Source organism: Plectrocnemia conspersa, unplaced genomic scaffold (assembly GCF_051122295.1).
Source record: "Plectrocnemia conspersa isolate PC_06_02 unplaced genomic scaffold, ASM5112229v1 ptg000013l, whole genome shotgun sequence".
NCBI classification, from domain to species: Eukaryota; Metazoa; Arthropoda; class Insecta; order Trichoptera; family Polycentropodidae; genus Plectrocnemia; species Plectrocnemia conspersa.
In genome coordinates, this window is record NW_028277177.1 from 15,001,325 (window position 1) to 15,018,025 (window position 16,701).

Below are 16,701 nucleotides of genomic sequence, written 5' to 3' on the forward strand. Positions count from 1 at the left end.
CCCGGGATTGGAATCCCTAGTCATGTTACTTTAATGAGAACAAAAATAATGTTTCTTAATACTATACGTTTAAAAAGTATCATTATAAGGAATTTTAAATCAATAACGTGATTCTGAAAAAGTATAACATTTAATAGCTATTAAAATTATTAGTAACGCCTAAAGTAAATAATTTCATCTTAATCCGGAAGACAAGAATTTAATTTTCAGCAGAAATGAGCAACGAAATTCTTATGGAACTTGAAAAGCAAAGAAAAGGAGACTTTTCATACTGATTAGAACAATAAAAAAGGGCTAAAAGGCAAATATAACGTTTTTATTAGCGAACTAAGCAAAATCTGAAATATATAGATTTCATTTTTTAAAGTATATGAGCTGCAAAATTTTAATAAAACTTAAGGACCATAGAAAGAATTTTTTTAGAAGAACAGCAGGAAAACGAGCAACTGAAGCAATTTTTAATCAAGATGATTGCTTAATATTTAAATACGATCGATAACGATTTGTAAAAGTGTCTAAAGCAGTGAATGATGCTATTGCATGTTATACATTAATTTATTAAGAATATAGAAAAACTTCAAGGCAAACACTACAAATTATATATAATATCTGTAGTTTGTACTTTAATTCGTGTACATACGTTTTTTTTATAATATTTACGTATTTGGATAAATAATAATTTATTTTTATGTACGTGTATTTTTAACGATCATTTTATTATCAACCATTCTTTCAGATTTATCATAATATGTATAAAGAAATTGTGCGAATTTCAACTTACACGAAAACTTGCGAAAATCGAAGACCTAATGTAGCCCGAAATTTTGATAAGTGAAATGAGCGCAATGCGACAAGCGAAATTCCCAATTTCTAACAAGGCAATATGAAAAGTCTATTAAAACAACATCGAGAGCTATACAGTAAATTCTGATTATAAAAAAAATAATTTTAAGAAAGGGAGTGAGTCGTACACATATATAATTTTTTTAAATAATAAGTAAAATACATGGTTCTAATAATATTATTCCAATTCTCGTACATTTTTGTAATTCTAGAGTTTTTAATGTCAATCTATGACGCTCTATAAAACAATGTTTCAACCAGAATGTATAACAATGGGTTAAAAATCATTTTTGTTCCTTGCATAAAAAGTACAACGTGTCAGTGCATATGAAACACAATTTTGTCTTTTATTCTAGTCTCTTTTTTGTATAAAAATTTGATGCTTTTGTGGTAGTACATAAGCAGTAGCTTACAATAAATAAATTATTGTTTATTGTATTGTAAAATATAATACATATCACTAAAGTATCTCAAAAATAATTAAATGTTTAAATTACACAAAGAAGAAATTATACGTGGAAATAATTACACGATGTAAAAAATACACGCGTAATAAATTTCACACTGCAGTTATTCACATTCTTAAGTAACATGTTTATTTCCTATGTAATTTCATCCTGATATCATTAAAAAGACTAAGGGTTGCTGGTATTTGATTCTAGCAGTACTACCATATAATTAAATTTCAATGAGCAGAGGCTTTCTTCAGCAAGGCAAAACATCAACTGACATACTCCTAATTCTATCATTTATGAAGTCATTTAACAAAGGTTTTAAAAAATCTTTGCTTGTGACAGGATAAAAAATATTTTTTTATCTTTATTTTAAAAGTACACTTCTTACTAACTATTTTATCATCTAAAGGTATAAGTAAAATATTTTTATATTTATTTTTTTTAATTAAAAGTAATCTTATTGATTTAAAAGCTATAAGATACAATGCAATGTAACACAATTTTCATACACTTCTCAAAATATACACATATTTCCATAATGCGCTGCAGCGCGTATGGCTAGCGTAAATTCCGACCAATTAGTGCAGAGCCTTCGTGTCTTGGTTACATAAATTCCGAATGTAAATGATTACGCTTTCCCTCGAGCATAATCCCGTTTTACATATCAGAGTCGTACTGCTTTCAAAAGCGAAACAAAAAAACACACACAACCAAAATCGCATAATTTCCCTAGCATCCGTGCTCAATATTTCATTAGATATAAATGCAAATATGACATTGAGTATGAAAGTAATTTGAGATTCAAATAATCTGCGTGTACACAAAACGGAGCGCACCGGTAGAAAATTTTACATTTTCCGAATGGAAACAACAGCCGAAACAAAAAGAGTACTATAGAGCCGATAGCGAATGTAAAAAAACTCGTGTGTGCGGAAAACGGTTTAATGTACCCACTCTTTGAGGCACCTTTCCGGAACGCTGTACGCTCTCGTGTATGTAAAAAGTTTGCGGTCTCTTAAGAAATACGTTGAGAGACGTATCTTAGAGTTATCACGACTTCGTGTACCGTTTTATGTCGCCCATTTACTCTAATATCCCAGCCGACAGGGATATCAACAGGTATGAATTTAAAATTTATTTTTGAGCGCATGACACGCGACGTTTATTTGTTACCATTTTTATTTCATAAAATATGTATTCTTTGTCATCATGGAGATTTACGGGATAAATGATTAACGCGCAAATAAATCATGATAAATAATGTGTAATCTAATGTGTATCACATTTAAAAAATAATATTTACTAACTAATTTTTTATTTAGGTCAAGTAATAAACCATTTTTGATATAAAGTGCAATAATTAATATAGATTTATATGTAGATTTTTTTAAAAAGATATACACTAGATTTGTAATAGGGTTAATTAAAATATAAGCGATTTTTATACTTTAGTGGTAGTTCCGCGAGACGTGGCAGTTTCGTCCTTTTCAATCAACCTGATTCTGCTTATAAATATGGTATTATTAACAGACAAAATGGTCTCAATAATGTAAGATTCTCAATAAAATAATAAGTATAAGACATATTGTTATTTATTTATAAACATTAATCAAATATATTTTTATTTGTGCTTAACGATGTATGAAATTCATGAACAATGTAAAAAAAATTAGAAAAAAATCTGATAAACATGGATGTCATTTTTGTATATTAAAAAAAACTATTTCACGATAGTATAATATCCCTATGAATTAAAATAAATAAATTTAACATTTAAATATTATTGTATAACTTTCAAGTGTAAGTCCATCTACTATTATTAGAATAAAGCTCCTAATTATTAGTTACCTTTAATATAATATTTAAGTTCTCGATTAAAGTTACCTCTGATAGCAAATAATACTCGAACTTAATGAGAGAACATAACTTTTATTTAAGAAATACCGAATCTTTCAAAATAGAAATTTAACGTCAAAGAACCCAGATAAATATTTATATGAAGTTTTCTTTGAATCTACAAGATGCATTGCTATATCCAAAGTTATCTTTGAAGGAAATCAAAGAAGGCTTTTACAATTCTCATGTGTACCTGGGAGGAGAGTAGCATTTAGAATTTAGATGCTAGTCTCCTCTCAGGTACACATATAAACATTTATAAGCATCTAGATTCTAGATGTTTGAAGCATATTAATAATAACATAACAACTCAAAATCATGTTATAGCTTACAGTGACATATGTTTCGGACAAATCAGAAATATAAAAATGGCATTGATGTAGTTAAAAAAATTTCAGCCCCTGACAATAATATACATGTTATTGATCATAACTTTTTACTGTCGAGTTATTCATTTCTTCCAAATGACAGAGATTTCGCAATAACCATGAGCCAAATAAAAGCAAATGGATATATTTTGCGAGATCAGAATTAGTAATTATTATATATTTATAATTGCGATCGATCAGCACAGATTAAGATTATAATCTCACGGATGAATATCGTGATGATTAATTAAAATTGAGCTGGGTCTTACATATCTATTATTAAAACTTTTCTAATAATGAGCTAATACAGCTCGTGAAAAAATCTTATATGTATTAAAAATAAAACAATTAGCAAAAGATTGCCTGGATGAGATTAATAAGAAGAACCTGACAAAATGTTTTATAAAACATCAATAGAATAAAATACATAGCTTAAAGTGTTGAATTTAAGTTGAATACGAGGTAAGGTCAAAAATTTTGAGAAAATACCATTATTACCACTGCATATAAAATCAAGATCGATAACGAAAAATAAATACAACGATATGATTACTTTGCTACTCTATATATCTTCTGTATATATGCATATTTTAACACATTAACTAAAAACGAAGATTAATATGAATGGTTAGTATGAATCATTTTAATACAATAGTTTAGTTTTTTTTAGTTTAAGTTTCAACAAAAAAAATGTTTACCTACATATAATAGTACAAACATGTTTTTCTAATAATTGTTACTTGCTACATTTGAAACTACATTCATTGTTAATAAATACATAAAATGATATATCTATCTATTATGTTACTATTTTAATCATTAACCTTACCTTAAAATAATATATTTTTGGTAAAAATTATAAAAATAACTGGTAATTTACAAATGTTAATAACTAAATAGATTAGATATATCAAGATGCAAAATATCGATAATTTTTATATGATATATAAAAATAATTTGTAATCCTTATTCTTTCTTTTACTGGAATAATTTAAAAAAATTAAGATAATGCACATTAAAAATAAAAATATTGAAATTAATACTGAAAACCCCTGCTTAATGAGTTAGGTCACATATTGACATGGCCATAAGCATAGTATCATAGTGCCTGTTGCTGTTGTTGCCATTAAAAGGTGTCCCCGCTGACCCGCCGAGAAAGCTTTGCAAAGCTCAAAGCTATTTCTACATTTCAACGTGCAAGGAACTAAGCTTACGTTCACTTCACACCCCTTATAAGCAACAACTCCGTGAAATTCGAATTGTATATTTTTTTATTTATACATACAAGTACATATATATTTGCGGTCTATCCGTACTTTTATATCAAGCTGTCCAGTATAGTTGTTAGGAGATTGCACTCAATGGTAATCAGGGCTGATTCAATAGTGTAGAAGTAGAAAGAGCTCGTCTCTTTGTGTCGAAAACGTGAACTGGTAACCAACCGACATACACGTGCACTGAATGTACACCCACACTCTCATACATAATTTCCAATTATACACGTTCAGAGGTAAATGGAAGAACACGGGAGTAACCCTATTCAAGCGAGGGATTATTATTTCATGACGTTGGCCCAGTCGTGGACGACGATTTCGGAATATAATATAGTCAAGCCATAATATTTTAGCATTACGTGCATAAATCACGTTTAGAATCATAAATATTATAAATCTAGCTGTACTAATGAAAATCTTAATCCCGAGTCCCAATACCAAAGAGGACTCAATAGTTTATTGGTGCCTAAGCGTAATTCTGCAGGGCCTAATCGGAGTGCTTTAAAAACAGGGTCATGTTATAACATTGGGATTAAATTGTTATTGCATTGACGTTTTGGATTATAGTGGTTATGTTACAAATTTATAAATAGCTTAATAACATTATGCGTTATCAAGAAATAGCAGCTAAGATTTGGAAACTCTTATAGGATATTCTCAAATGTGAAAGCTTTAATATAAATTTTCAATATAACAAAGCTGATTTAAAAAGCATGTATAATACCAACAGACATATCTAATAGCAGTATTTTATTGTTATGAATTTTTATATACACAGAAATAAAGTCTATTTATTTTGATATTTTTATCACTATTGTTTAATTTTTAACATATTCACCACCGAAAAACAATATTACATTATTTTTGTAGCAGTTTCATATGAAATAGTTTATTACTAATTCACAGTATTTATATAGTTAAATTTTAAAAACGACTGTTACTTTAATTTTTAAAACAAGTAATCACCGAACGAATTTTTTAATTCCAACTAGAATGCAATTAAAAATTACTTTTATTTATATTTTCTGAATATATCTTATTATAAAATTAGTGATAATTATTTAAATAATATTATTACGAACAAGATAAGTCATTTAAGATTATAATTTTATTTATAGACAAAAGTCAACATGACATATTGAGCAGTTCTATTTTTTTTAAATTAACAGGAGTCCTAAAAATTACATTACTTTACAAAAAATCAATAGTTTTTGTATAAAATGTCACGTATTAAAAATATAAAAATAATCTACTTCTCGCATTAATAATAAAAATAATTTAAAAAAGTATGGTAAATGTTTACAATAAATCTGCTCTTTTTTCGTAATATATTTAAATAATGCTGTAAATAATGAAAGTGAGGTTGAGGGTCAATTTAAAGTGGGAGTCAATATAGTTATTAATATAAGCAAAACAGTGATTTCATCTAATATTATCTTGATAATTATTACTCGTGAAGAAAAAAATGCTAGTTTTATAATGTGGTTTCACACTTTTTTGAACAAGCATCGTTGTATTAAAGCAATTTAACAAATGTAATGAACATAATATTAACAGTTATTAAGCAGGTAAATAAATTTGAAAGTAATGGAGTGAAAGCATTAAAGTTTATTAAGTGCAATAAAAATAATAAATAAACCATGACATATTCTACTTTATCATTTAAAAATAATTGTATAAACATTAAAAAGCATGTTGCTATTAACGAAACTGTGCATTAAAGACACAAGTGTTTTAATGCATATTTTTATGCAAAAACAAATTTAACCGAAACTGCCTAAAGAGCAAATAGTGACATTTTTGATAAGCAATTATTATCATTTTTATTTTTGTCACAATAAAAAATAATTAAATGGTAATTTATAGATTGCAAGAAATTAAAAATGTATTTCTTTTTTTTTATATAAAAATATAATTAAATAAAAATTTATAAAAAATATGATTTTTTTTATTTTTTGTTACGATTTATACATAATTTGTCTCGAGTAAGGTTTTGCCTGATTTACTATTTATTTAACCTAAATATACAATATGTATACATGCGTATCAATTTTAAATCGGGCCTAATGTGGCGCGTGGTAAAGGTTAACTTTTTAAACGCATCCGTTAAAATATGCAAGCTTTAAAGCACGTTTTGGTTTACTCGTGAATTTTTAAAGGACAGATCAAGTGCGCGGTTAAAAATGCAAGTAAAATAATTGATCGCGATGCCGGCAGACTTTTAGGAAGTATCAAATATTAACGTATGTGAATCGATTTGACGGTATACCAGACGTGCCACAAATACGAACCTACTGGCACCGGATGATCCATAAACTAGTTTGTATTTAAAATTTTAATAATAAAAGTACAATTTAAACTCAACTTTATAATAATAAATGTGTGTGAAACAATCGAGAATTTAAAGTGAAAAAACTATATCTTTGAAATGCCAACTATTCCGGTTCTAGACTTCTTCGAACCTACGACGTGTATTTTGAAATACGTGTCAATGCATTCCCCAAAAAATATGTCCTGATCTTAGATTGCCAGCACCAAAATGATTAACATTTCAAAAAAAGGTTTTTTTCCTTAATTCCAGTGTTTTGAAAATACAATTTATTTAAAAACCATCTATATCAAAATTTCTCAATCATTTTTTTCATACTGACACTTTTGCCAGTCAGATAAAAGCAACAGATTTTTTGTCAAAACCAAGTTGTTAAATTGAAAAAAATATATGTATCGAATTATCTTAATACACAAAAGCATACTGACTTTCAAAAGTAAAGGTCTTGTTAAAATTAAGGAAAAATGTTTTATGTTTTCTGAAAGAAATACAAAACTCTTTTTGGAACATTTTAACAGAAAGGATTGGATTTTTATCTGGCAGATGTTTCAGAGAAAAATATTTTCTGTCAAGGTATTAACAAAGTCACCATTATGGTTGCAATTAAAATATTTTAAACTTTTTGAATAAGGACCAACCTGAAAGGCGATAGTTGATGCCTTATAAACTTGCCAATATTAAACGAATTTCTTGACCAAAATGTATTTAAAATACAGAATTCTCTAAAAAAAATGTTTTCGCACACTTTACCAAGCTCGTTTAAAAGTTATATTAATAAAATTAAAGTTAAACCATGAATTCGCAATTTTTTATATATATGTACGATTAAGTTCAGCAGCTACTACTTTATTAATCTTTTTTTTATTTTTGAATAGGTCACCTTTGTTGCATGAGTAATATAACATAATAAAAAGTTCAACAAAAAATAAAACACAAAATGGGATAAATTCACTACACGTATGTTGAAATAGAAATTGGCCAGAAAACAAGCTTTTTATCAAACAAACGTCGAAATGGTTTTAGATTGCCGAAACGTGTGTCTGTACGAAATCCACTTGGCTAAACGCGAACACTTGTCGGTGGAATTTGTTCTTTCGCCTCCGCGCTACGAAATAAAACCAACAATCCTTTGAGCCAGGACTCAAAATCGAAGCCTAGCCGCTCCTGTCTGTCCTCAGTGGCACTTTCAATAAGTTTCCCAAACCGACCCACAGTCCAACTGCGCCGTTCTGTTTTTATTTCGATTTTATACCGAGCGTCTTCAAGTGTACGACTCTATATACAAGATTGAAATTGTGCTACGTACCGAAAGTTACAATGTATAATTTCGAGCAAGCGGTAGGCATTTTGTCAATAAATTTAAACGTGACATAGGACCAAAATGGCAATACATGCTAATATTTTATTGTCGTCGTTTCAGTGAAATTTACATATAAAAGAATTGCGGCTGCGTTAAAAATAAATGTATTGGATTTTATCTCTTTTTAGATGATAAAATCAAATCGTAATGTACGGAATTATTGCTATATATTATGTATGTTTTTAATATTATATATGTTGTTTTAAAATAATAATGTAAATCTAAAATACAATTAAAACTCAAAGCACCCACTTGTGAACAGATTGAAAATATTTTTAATTAAAAAGAATATAAAACAGAAATTACTAACAACTAGAACGACATTGTTAACCTGCAAAGACTACAATTAGATATCAGCCTATAATTGGTTTTTAATAGGAACAGATTAAATTGTAATAATAAAAAGTAATGGTTTTAAGAACAAATAGTAAGTTTTAAATATAACGGTGAGTAATATTATTTATTCGTGGTCAGTTAATAATCATAAACGATCAGTATTTTTTTTAATTTTAAACGATATTGTCATAAAAGATTAGTAACGTTTTTCAAACGGTCAGAGAAGTTCTGATTTCAACAATATTAAACTTATTAATGTTAATATTACATACATGCTAACAACACTATTCCAAAAATGATGTATGATTTCTGTACAAAAAAAATACAAAGCCATTTAATATCATTTTTTTTAAATGGCATAGTTTGAGCACAATTTAATTTAAAAACATATAATTATAAATAAAAACTGATCATTTATTTTGGTTACTTACTTTTTTAAAACTATGATCAAAATACTGTAATTACTGACCAAAATCAAACAAAATACTGAATCAAAAAATAATATTTTTTATGTGATAATAATCTCATGGATATCAATTCACGATATAAATGAGATTGTGGAATATTAATGGTGATACAATTTGTATCATATGAATATTAGAACATATATAAAATATCTTAAAGTTCTATTACAAATATATTGTAAAAGACAGCAATTATAAGAAAAAAATTAAATACATTAACAACATGTATTCATTAGAGTGAATATGTATGTAGCACAGGTATTTAAATTACCATAAAAAACCGCACTTTATACTACCTAATCATGTAAAACACAGATCATAAAAATATTCGACAAAACCGTCATAACTTTTACCCTTATTGTTATCGCGATTGTTCGAAATGAAGAATAAAAATGTCGGAAGCGATCTTGAACACGTTCCGGCCGAAAAGAGTGATCACCTGAGAAGTTTCTTTGTTTTATTGTTATATGCAAAGTTTGATGATATATTCGAACAATTCTCGAAGAAAAGAGCTTTCTGATCCCACTCGGCTGGGATTTAAGGTTTAGAATTCTTGAAAAAAGGAAGCCCGATATTTACTCCTAGCAGATTCAATAGATTTTCTCCTTTGCCGTTTTTTTTTCTTCTACTTCTTATATGTATAGAAGAGTAGAGAGCAAACCGGCATTCAGAGTAATTTATCGCCTCCGTTGAAGATTTGTAATTATACGGAGCGATAAGGGTAAACATTGGATTTATGTATGTTAATTTATATTATTGTTGTTGCTAATTGAATGCGACGAATCACAATACAACGTAAATTACGTAACACGTTAATTAAACTGGCAACGGATATAATATTAAATTCCCATTGAAAATAATCCATTAGTAATTATAATCTTTCCAATTATTCCTTTTGGAACCGCGCTTAAATATTTACATAAAGTCTTCAATACTCTTGATTAAACCTAATCCTAATCCGTTCTTGCGGAACTGGTTAAATTCTTCCACTTTAATGGAAAGATTATATTAAAACATCTTTAATCCTGTGATTTCAGATAAGTTTGCAGCTAGAATTAGTTTAAGCTCGTCGGCATTAAAAAATCGTCTGAACGAATTACAGCGGAAAAACTCGACGAGCTTTTAATTACACGATTACAAAAAAGCCCTACACAGTTATTTTTTATGGTACTAAAATACAATAAATGTATACGTACTTAAATTACAATCAAACATATTTTTAAATCTATATTATATAAACGTTTGACTTACCACTTAAAATACTCCAATAATACGTCACTATTACACAGTCTTCTCCACTTAAGCAAAACACCTGCAAATAAATAAAATAAATTGTTTATTTTATCATATTCATATTTTTAATAAAAAGCTTTCACCTACACACTTATATATTACACATACTAACGACTTATCCTTATAACAGTTTCTAACAAGTCCTCAAGTGTTAGCACACTTTAGCAATTCAAACTTTCGAGTATTATTAGTTGGTTATAAAGATTTTGCAACTTCGCTCAAGCAATATACGATATCGGATAATACGTATAAAATTTCATATCATAACTTATGAATTAAACGCGCAGTAGATAAATGCTCTAGTTCTAGTGCGAAATGACCTAGGTTCGGTAATTAAATTTAATTACCAAATAAGTTACGCTACTAAAAATAAAATTAATTTATAGTAGAATAGCTTTGTAAATCAATAAACTTATTGTATCTTATGAGTAAAATAATTTGATAATTAGTTATAGCACAAATTAAATAGTACTTTCCTATTAATAAATATCTTTTTTTAAAGTGCACTTTCAAAATTACCCAAATCCGTTGTTTTTTAACATAACAAAAGCCAAACTTTCCGTCTAATCGCACGCTCGCGTATAATACACGAAAAACATACATATATTAAGCTAGACACATCCGCGACTAGGCCATCAAGCCATAAAGCTCGAAAACTCCGTCACAAAACCCACCCTCCGAAATTTTCACCCCCTAATGCGATACACCTGCTCCACGTCCACAAATCCAACGCCTGTTAGCACCGCATTGAAAACTTTTAACATTATATACCAATTAAGATTGAAACCTTCTAAAGTGTCATATGCAACTGTACGGTGTTCCACCTAACTTTTATTTTTCCTAAATTAAATATGCTAATTTAGTTTAAATTGTACGACTATGATATATTGCTTGAGCACCTGATACTAGTTTTAAACTATCACTAAGTTTGAATATAAAATAGATAAATTTATTAAATTAAGATAATAACATAATATATTAACATATTATGTTTTTTTATTTGCTTAAAAGTTTATTTTTTTGCTATCTACATTTTACGAAATAACATTGAATTTTTTCAATCCTAAGTGCTTCTTATTTTTAAATACAGCTAATAAAATTGTTTTTAATGAGCTTCCATGTTCTGTTTTTTTATGGTGCAATTATGGTTCATGTGATATATTGCTAAAGTTTATTACAATGTTGATAATTTTATACTTAAATTAATACATAAATAGAATCTATTCCTATGATTATTTTTTTGATACCTGTAGGTACATTGTCTTTTTTAACTTATATTTTTGCAGCGTTAATATTTTTTATTTGCCTTTAATAAATCTCTAAATATCATTGTTTAATTTCACTTTTTACTTTGCAGCATTTTAATATGAGCCCTGTCATCGCAGATGCCATCAAAAAATCCCCAGCACCCAAAGGTGCCATGAACCTTATTTTATATAATTTAGAGCTAATAAAGAAACTCACCAAATCATCAATTTGGCTTTAGAAATAAAAATGCTATAATAGAGCAAATGCATAGTTTGGCAGATATAACCCAGGCTCAAAAATATTGCTCAGCGGTATTCTTAGATATAACCCAGACTTTTAACAAAATGTTGTTTCCCTGGACCAATCTACAAAATTAATAGCTTTTTAATTATCTAATCCTACCTTAAAGATAGACAGTCAAAAATAAAGATCGGTGAAATAAACACAAATCTGTACCATATATAATCGAGTGTCCATCAAGGCAGCGTTCTAAACCGATGCTTTATTTGTTATACAGAATACACGATAGATCTCTTTCAGATGAACTCAACAATAATTGCTACATTTACCGTCGTCACTAGGATAATGGAGTCTGATACTGACCAAAAAATAGCATTGAAGAGACTGCAATAATGGCTCATGTTACATTTACGCTAAACAGAGATAGTGAGTTCTCCGGTATCCCTTAACAAGATAACTTTCGACAGAAGACTGCCCTGTAAAACTCATATTTGCAACAAAATAAAACATCAGGCTACACTGACTCACAAGACCAGATTCAGGCTTATTATTAGAAAACAAAATGATAACATTAAATTCAGATTTGAGGTGCTACCTCTATATCTGATATTTCAGAATAAATTTTTCAGGTTAATGACCAGTGCTCATAAATATGTACTTTACTATTATATATTAAATAACTGTAAGTGTATCAATGTAAAATAAACAATTAAAAAGATAAGTGAACAATATTTTAATGGATTAAAAACTCACCCCAACATACTGGCAAGTAATCTGCTAAAAGACGATGTATAACATTGTCTTTTAACTAAACGTAGATTTAAACGTTGAAACTATGTTGAAGCTAACAAATAGATTCAATAACATTAGCAATATATTGATCACTAACAAATATATCACCTATAATAAAATAGAGATGGGATTATTTTTTAACCTAATTAAACTTACTCTAATTTTATGTTAATTACTACCAAAAATCAATGAATTTTAAAACGCAATTGGATAAAAATTTTATGAAGCGGAACTTTCAAATTGATCTTAAAATAAAATATACAATTAAATTAAATAAAAGCGTTACTTAGAATATATGCTGTTATTTTCTAAAAAAATATATAAATGAATTTGTACACCTACGGCACACGTTTGGGGTGCACAATTGAAAAATCTTCATATTCCCAGAGTTTTGATACACAATTTGACTTAAATTTCAAATGTGGTATATTCGTTCATTCGTTGCAGCTATTTTCATAAATATATTTACATACACGTAAAGCAATGCGTCCTGAATATATTTTCATACACTTTTACCGGATTTCTTCACAACTTATTTTACATATTAGACACGAAGAAAAAAAATATCATACCACATGTTCCATTCGATAAAAAAAACAACTCCAAAACATTTATGTATGTACTACTTTTTATATATTTCTATCTTTGTGCGAATGTTGCGATTTTGCGGTAGCACAGAAGAACCTTATTTATTTACACCCTTTTCTCACAAAAAGGAATATTTAGAATTTCACTTTGACGCAATAAACCTGTTTTATAATCCTACTATCCATTTTTTCAGATTCTCTGATATATTGCGTATTTAATTTTCAATTTGACGATAGGGGCTCTAGTGTAACGTTAATTATTCACAATGGATTATATATCATGAATTCTCATAAATAAATTATGACAAACCCTCGTCAGATATTGGCGATAAGTAGCTTTTGGGTTATTACGTTTTAATTTTCTTGATTACTTCTTGTATTTAAGCTTTACAGAATCTGTTAATTAGACATTATTTTAATGTTTTAATATAAATGCATTTTTAACAATGGCTTAGTTTAATTCAGTTATTTATTTATTTGTAATTTATTTGCGAATAGATTGCACGTAAAATAATTAAGATCGTAATCTTTTCATTAGCTTCGTAATTGAGAAAATTTTCACCTTTTTAGTTGTAAAATATATTTTTTAAGGCAATTATATAATAAACATATAAGTAAGACAATTTTTAATATTCATGAAAAATATCATATGGTTAATATTTTACAATAATAAAATTAAGATTTGTGAGCAATTATTTAAGCATATTTTTACTTAAGATTATTTAAATTAAATTTATATACATTTTGCTTAAAATTTTATTTAAAAATTTTTACATTCTAAAAATCAACATTTGTAGAAGTTTGTAACAATTTTACTACTTTAGTTTTATGTTCTGTGTGAATTAGAGTGGAAAAATAGTCAATTAAAATAGAAAAAAATTATTTTACAAATAAATTATTTTATTAACTGTGCCAAACTTTTAAACCTCGTCATATTTTTTATGATCATCATATATTAATTATATTTCGCCTTAATTACAACAGAAAAGAATACGAAAATATTATATTCTACATGCTACAAATATAAGATTACATTATTTTATAATGTCTTGCTTATAGATATTAAATTAATTTATTGCTTTTTTAACATGTTTACTTCGATAAAATAATGATTATAAAAATTGTAAAAGCATTTTTTTAATATATAATTGATGTTGAATTTGTTTGAAGCTGGGACTTTTGAAGCAAATTTTAAAATGAAAGCATTGCAACGACTTTTTATCTACATTGCTAATTATGATTACGGATTACAATACCGATAAAACCGCAAAAATTGACCTACAATAATGCTGGTATCACAAAATAAAAAACTGGTGGTATCGAAAAAAATTCGTACATTTTATTTGTTGAAAACGATATCTACAAGGCTTGGAACTGCGAAAACAACGATGCCCATATTGCATGAAAGCAGAAATTGAAAATAAAATAATGCTGATTGTAGGGGATTAATCTAAGTTGTGTTATCGGCGTAGGATACCAAAGTATAATAATATTATACATTATATACGAATTTTTAATTTTATAATCGTTTTTCTATTAATCTCTAATGCTGATGATTGCCTTTTTTTGTTTCGCATCAACGGTAAGCGATATTTATAGATTATATGATCAATAAGATTCAGTTGGAATTAAAAAAAATTTAAATTCTAAAACAAATAAAAAAATCTAGAAGTCTAGAAAACATAATCATCTGATCGTAGTAAGCATTGAAATAATATTTTATAAATCGAAACAATAATTTTTGGAGTATTCGAATTTTTAGGTTTTGTCAATCAATAAACACGGTGAAACATGCGAGCGGTACTTAAATTATTTTTTCAGTCTTTTTTATTACCAATTAATTAAAATAATAATAATATTCTTAATACCGGTATTGACTGTTTTTCTCTTGGTAATACCTTTATTGAAAATTCTGGTATTATTGCAATTCTTGATTATGATATGAACCATAATAAAATCTAATAAATTTTTTTTTTAATAAATTCATCAATATCTTAAAAGTATGACTATAATTATCTAATTGTTTCTTAAATAATATACAGTAATCATTCTATTAAATATTGCTTTTTTTTTATTTAATGAACAAGTAATTTTAACAGTTTATTATTTTTTTGGCAGATTAATCTCTTTAAAATTGAATTAGATTTACTAATAACGAGCAGACTAAATTACTTTTTGAAAACCTAAATATTACTTTTTAATTTAATAGCATATGGGATACAAACCTAATTTATTTTAAGGAATACAGATGAAACTGGATGGTACCCAGTTGTATATAAAAATATAATTATTTCACTAATAAATTAAAATATTTAATATAAACATGTAATACAGGTAACCAATGATTTAATTCCAATGTACGGTGCCGAATATTAAATAGGTCGACCGTTCTAGGAAGCATTATCTGAGTAAAAAGGGTATGACTATTATCAGTAGATATGACCCGGACCTCCGTCGTAGTCAGGTCACCAATATCAGATTAAAGAGCTGGCTTCATTGAATTTTCATTGAATAGACTCCAAACGCCATAGACGCTCTACCTACAAAGGATGACAAAGTGCCTCAAAAAATAAATGGTGCATGGCTATCGATTAATTAAATAAATATATTTATGAATAAATACCTGTATATTTGTCTATGCGGCTGTAATTGATAAGGGATCCATTTTTAATTCATAATTGTGCACATAACCAATCACAAGTTTCAAGAGACACTTAAACGACCATATTACCGTGCTAATTAGCGAGTTTCAAGTACGTCGACTTTGATTCGTCATTTTTTTTATTTTTTAACTATTTTTTCAGAGCATTCCACTTTTGCTCAAACGAAACTAAAATTCTCAAACGAGAGAAAAATGTTATTCGATTTTTTTCACGCTGGTCCTCGTCAAGTTTTAAAGTTTTACGCGTATCGTTCGACGGGTCTACGCCAACCGTAGAGATGGTTCTACGACGAAAGCCGAGCGAGACTGACTGCTCGTAGCCGGTTAGTAGCCAACCGAAGAGCTGTGCGCTCCTGCCGATCGTAGCCGACTTTTGCCGAGAGCACGCGATGTTTACATTGCTACGATAATGCTACGCCGTAGACACTTGTTAAACCGCATGAAATTATTAGCGGAGTCATCAATGCGTGCGTAGTTCTGTGCAAATTCGAAGCACCTACGATAAAATGAAAATTCGTGTGGTTCGTGACACGTGTAACGGTGTTTATTGAGAT

At 27.9% G+C, this 16,701-nt stretch overlaps 1 protein-coding gene across 2 annotated transcripts in view; it reads right to left on the bottom strand.

The window, feature by feature from the left end:
- kek3 (leucine-rich repeat, immunoglobulin-like domain-containing kekkon 3 protein) overlaps positions 1-16,487 on the bottom strand; it is a 216,922-nt gene extending 200,435 nt beyond the window's left edge. For both annotated transcript variants that reach the window (XM_088201741.1, XM_088201739.1), the window contains exons 1-2: positions 16,109-16,487; positions 10,577-10,637 (exon numbers count right to left, since the gene is read on the bottom strand). The gene's annotated coding sequence lies outside the window, so the exon portion shown is untranslated. The remainder of the gene's footprint in view (positions 1-10,576; positions 10,638-16,108) is intronic.
- Positions 16,488-16,701: the final 214 nt, after the last annotated feature.